Source organism: Macadamia integrifolia, unplaced genomic scaffold, assembly GCF_013358625.1.
Source record: "Macadamia integrifolia cultivar HAES 741 unplaced genomic scaffold, SCU_Mint_v3 scaffold2007, whole genome shotgun sequence".
In the NCBI taxonomy this organism is placed as follows: domain Eukaryota; kingdom Viridiplantae; phylum Streptophyta; class Magnoliopsida; order Proteales; family Proteaceae; genus Macadamia; species Macadamia integrifolia.
The window spans coordinates 35,013-41,012 of record NW_024868461.1 but is presented as its reverse complement, the minus strand read 5'-3'; positions in this window follow the sequence as shown (position 1 = coordinate 41,012).

The following is a 6,000-nucleotide window of genomic DNA, read 5'->3' as shown; positions in this document are numbered from 1 at the left end:
TCTTGAGTAGCAAGAAGCAGACATGCACTGCCCTATCCACGATAGAGTCTGAGTACATCGTGTGCTTGGTGGCCATTCAGGAGGCTATTTGGCTTAGGAGGTTCCTATAGTGCCTTGGCATTATCGCTCATCAAGAGATGCGACGCTTATACATTGTGATAGTACAAAATTTTATCATTTGCTAAGGACCCCAAGTTCCATGAGAAAGTCAAACACATAAACATAAGATACCACTACATTCGAGAAATGTTGTGCAAGGGGGGAAGTTGTCTTGAAGCATATCTCCACGAGTAGTATGGTGGTTGATCCATTGACTAAGCCTATTGCTAGGGACATTTTTCTTACTCATGTTAGGAATATGGGACTTAGATGTGATGATTTGTATTTTGAGTTTTGACATTTTCTTTAGACATTATTGCTATCACTCTTTGATTTATATACGAGACATAATTATTTAGGGTGATTTATGTGTGGACACATTTTATTTCATAAATATGTCACTAGGCTTGAGTTGACCCAATCACATGGGTGATTCACTTGGCACTTGGAAATAGCGAGAAAGATTAGCCAAATTCACCTTGATGGTTAAAGATAGCGAGCGAGATGAATAGACAACTTTTTGCTAAGTGGCGCCTTAGTTAGAGCTAAGATGAGATCTTTCTATAGTGGAACATAAAGATCCCACATCTCAGTGTAGCCTACTTATAGTTGAGTGTGAGAATTAAGGCAGGCGCCATGGGGGGGCGACTGGGCTGATTGACTCAGGTTAGGTGCTTGAAAGTGCGATTGGACCCAGACTTATATGGTGTTCTTTTATTTTATAAGTGATATGCCCACCTTAGTGAGAGTTGCACCATAGCATACATTTCATATTATATTTACTTTTGTTACAATCGGTTGTGAGATTGACTGAATGGATCCCTTCTTCGTCACTGTGTGAGCCACTTGGATCAAACTGAGTTGATCCTATAGATACCCTCTACCTGAGTCCATGTCATGACAGGATTCTCAATGATTCTACTTTGACATGCTCCTTAGGATCATGGATGATGCAGTCCATGGGTCATGATTGGGAAAGGGACTGGAATAGTCGGATTGACATGTGGGCTTAAGAAAAACTATTCGATATTCACCCTTGTTTTGTGGCTTATTGCCGGGGTGACTTATTGTATTTATGTTTCGACATAGTCATAAGCACATTGCATGTTTTAAGGACAACACTGTTCATCATGAGGGATCGTGAGTGCTAGACTTGGTGTAATTCAATTGTTTAGGGTACCCCAGATTATTTGTGAGTGATGTGGTATGTTAGTTAGATGGAAGCTTGATATAGCACTCCTACATTCATACTATCTCGTTAGATCGCACGCTCCATTTTCTGTATGATGAGACATATATGGTAGATGAACTTTTAGAATGGATAATTGAGTATGTTTGCCCTGCGTGGATGAGTGGGAGATGTTAATTAATTATGGGTCGGACTAGGTCCTACCCGGTTCCTTCATGGGTCGCCCACTTGGGGTAATCATAAACCCACTAGGATTAGGAACCCTAGCTAGCTAATTCTCTATAAATAAAAGGGTTTTGGCCACAAAGCCAATTAGAGTTTCTAACCTAATCGCAAGATTTCTCTCTCTCTCCCTAATGTCTTCTCTCCCAATTGAGAGTGTGTGTCTCCAAGGATCTCTATTGTAATCCTTGGATTTGGAGGGTGGATCATTGCCTAGTGAGCGCAATCCTTTGTTTGCCACTATTCTTGTGGATTGACGTGTACCACAACCAGATCCATTCCGCTACATGGAAAGCTACATCGAGGTAATCCTCTATACCCGTTTCACTGTTCCCTTTCCCTGATTTATAGGAATAATGTTACATTTATGACTTTTTATTTATTTATGAATTTTGGTTCAGAAACAGGATTCAGAGGTGTACATTAAAATAAAGATAATATCCTAATGCCCCAAAGATGAAGTTCAAGATGAGGGTTACACCCTATATGTTAGTTAGTTTGATGCTTCATCAGAGGAGCATCCATCGGTTCTGCCCTGCTCACAATGTTTGTATCTGTTGGTGTCGTGATCACCAAAAAATAAGTTGTACCTAGGCCCAAGCATTTGAGGACAACACCGATAGCTTATTCAACCAAATCGCAAGGGCTTCCTTATGAAGAAGAAGCTACTAATGTTCTTCTATGTCTTTGGATAACTCCTCTATTGAAAATTCCTCCATCCCTACTAATCTCTTCTGAGTTGTTTTTCTTGGCACTTTTGAGTTCTGGTATTGTGGATTTTATTAGGGAGAAGGAGATGCGGAGGAACTAAGGGCATGGGAGACTCAGGAATATCACCATTGAATCAAGTGATATGAGAGGGGGGGAAAAGTAACAAATATAGGTATAGAAGCCAAAGTAATTGAGAGAGAGTTGGTATGGGTACCTTCAACCCAATTGCTAAAACTAATGAGGTTGGTTGAAAGTCTATTTTATTTCATATGTGCACATTCCTTTTTTAAACTCAATGAAAGTCTTTGATCGAAGAACTTATTCTTTTTCATCTTTCTCCCTTCCAAACAAATCACACAAAATCACCCACCAGAAAAACTAATAGATCTCTCTCAACAAATAGATACAAAACTTTTATTTCTCGTTTTGCTACCAAAAAGTTGAAATGAAGGAAAAAAAAATTTGAAGGGCTCTTTAAATTTCAATAAATTGTTGAGAAAATACCCTCTCTGACCTCTCCTTTTGGATTCAGCTGTACCACTAAGGAGAGAGAGGAGGAAAAAAGTTTCAAAAAGAAAAGAGAGTGAGAGAAATATGGAAACTAATATTTAATTACAAGATATTTTTTAGATTTAAAAAAAATTAGGAAGTAGAGAGAGAGAGAGAGAGAGAGAGAGAGAGAGAGAGAGAGAGAGAGAGAGGAGAGAGAAAATAAAGAAATTAATATTTAGTTATAAAAAAACAACAAAATTAGGAAAGCAATTGGGGATAGATGAGAGAGAGAGTGGAATTACTATAAAGAAAATAAAATTTTAATATTTAATTATTAAAAAAATCAAAGGGTACCCAAAAAAGAAAATTTAAAGAAAAAGAAAAAAAATAAGGGTAAAGTAGTCAAAGAAAAGATTAGGTAAGCATGAGTATGTAACTTTTATAATATAAAAAAAAAAACCAAAGGGTACCACAAAAAAGAAAATTTAAAGAAAAAGAAAAACAATGATAACGAAGAAGTCAAAGTATTTAAATAAACAAGAAGGGTAAAGTAGTCAAAGAAAAGATTACTACAAAGCATGAGTACATACACTTATATAATAATATTATAGTATTATAGTATGATATACATTAAAAAAATGAATTTAAGAAAAAAGACACACAGAAGTCAATCATTGCATTATGATGCTTGGCTTTTGCATCGCTCTCTTTCCTCAAATTCTTTTTTTTGAAAAATTTGTCTTCTTTTCAATTCGTATGGAAAATTTTCTTAAATCCTTACTTCAAGATGATATCAAAATCAAAGAGCTTTTCTACTTGAGTGAATCTAGAGGTGTCATATTTATACCTTATCTTTGCTCCACCTCTCTTTTACTCCTGCTCCTATAGTGTACTCACCTGATTCGAACGACACCATCTCAATTCCTTGGGTAGGTCTCATTGTTGATGGTCACGGACCATTCCACTGCCAGCACCATCTCAGTTCCCTTGATCACTCATTTCATTCTCACTCCCTTCTCATTCCAGAGATCCAATGTAATCGTTGCTTTGAGACTTAGAGAAGATATTATGTACAAGGGACGTTGGGAAAACTCCAACCGACTAAACCGAATGCAAATGAAGAAGGGTTGGAGGAATTGCAATTGATGCTAGATTTCATCAATGATTCAAATAGTGAGCCGGCCAGCCGGTTAATGAATCAATTTAGGCAATCGGATTTGCAGAATTAAGGAGTTCTAGTGGCTCCTTCAAGGACAAAAAGAAGTATTACAAAATCTGTTGTAACCACCTGGTTATAAACATATGGGAAATTTACTATCACTCCCCTGCACTTGGCTTATATTTATGAAAACTACCTTACTTTTTTTTTTTCTGATACTCCTCTGCTTTTGGGATTTTACATCTCTTTTTCCCCTCCTCTTTTTAAATACCCAGATAAACCCTCCTTTTCACTTGTAACATATTAAACTTTTTTCAATTTTTTTTTTGTTCAAAACATGTTTTTACTAATCTAAGAAAACAAGCAATGGGCTTTGTCCTTTTATTGTTACTTGGTTTAAATATTGCTTTGTGGGCTGAAACTCAAACTCCTCCTTAGCTCCCGTATTATTATTTTTCTATTTCATATTTTTTATTTTTTTCTTCTAAATGCATTAGTATTGAGTCACTTAAAGAAATTATTGATTTTTTTTTGGGTCTCATCCATCATCAAGGTTATTGTTTATTTATTATTTTTTTTTGTTCGTCCATCATCACAAGTTTATAATCTATTTTTTTATCGGTATTGGATTGGTATCGGTCTCAATCGATACTAATTCAGATTGGTATTGAATATAATGTTACATTTTCCGTTAGGATTGCCACACATGGTTTTAGAGATTAAAAACTTTAAAAAAAAATTTTGATATAAGTATTGGATCTATATCGTTCACAACCAATACTTATACAAACCACTTAATCCTTTCACAGTGAAAAGAGATTTAAATTTATGGGAACTAGCACCCTCTAATGGAGGAATGGGACCCATGTGAGGTATTGATTTTCATTCCCAATCAATTTGAAAAAAGTTTAATAGGTTACAAGTGAAAAGGAGGGGTAATCTAGGTATTTAAAAAGAGTAGGAGAGAAAGAGATGTAAAAGTCTAAAAGCAAGGGAATATTAGAAAAAAAGTAAAAGGTATGGTAGTTTTAGTAAATATAGGCCAAGTGTAGGGGAGTAATGGTAAATTCCTCAATTTCCTTAAAACTTAGTGAAGTTATAAATTTCACCAATAGTTGGGAAAAACTACCTACATTTTTTTTTCCTTAGGATAAGGATAGGTATGCTAGCAAGTTAGCGGGATTTTATCCGTAGGATGCTAGTTTACCCTCCCTTTTCATTTTTTTTTTTTTTTTCAATTCCTAAAATGGGGGTTAAGAGGGCCATTTTCAGACTATCTCTTATTTATGGCATGGAGACTCATGGCTTGATCATTTTGACCATGGATATAGATGGAGTAATTTTTATAGTCTATATGTCAAATTTAATGGTTTGATTTCAATATATGGGTCTTCATTTGAAGAGGTTTATCTCTTGTTTTTTTTTTTTTTTGCCATAATTCATATTCTTCAAATCGTCTAAAATGATCTAAAGAGAAGTGAGAAAAAACATGCTTGGATTCTGATTGATATTAAATATCACTACTAATATAGGTTGACAAAAGTGAATTAAGGGCCCATTTGATAACGTTTCAAGAAATGCGTTTCTGCTGTTTCTTGTCAGAAATGACAGAAGCGAAACAAAAAGCATTTGATAAAACTGTTTGTTTCACTTGTTTCACCGTTTCTGGAAATGACTCGTGGCCATTCTTTCGCTAGTTACTATCGACTTCCAGAAACATGACTTATCAAACACCTTCAATTTTGTTTCTGTTTCTAGAAACATAAATTTATGTTTCTTCCGTTTCTTGAAACAGAAACAGAAGAAACGTGATCAAACATGCCCTAAGTTTATTCTAACATATACTACTAATATACAATTGGTTTAAAAATTAATCTATAATTAGATGTTAATGTAAACAATAGATCCACACAAAATTTGGAAGCTTGCCATGTTTAGAAGAGATCTAATGTATAATTCCATTTTTTACTAAGTACACTGGCATGTTTCTTGATCTTCTATTGATGTGATACAAAGGTCCTTGAGGTCATCCAATAAACCTAAGAACCTAGAGTTAAAATGGTCTGAACCATTTTACCGTCTAGTTGGTTTGACCATTGATTGGTCCCACCCAACACATGGTTAGTTT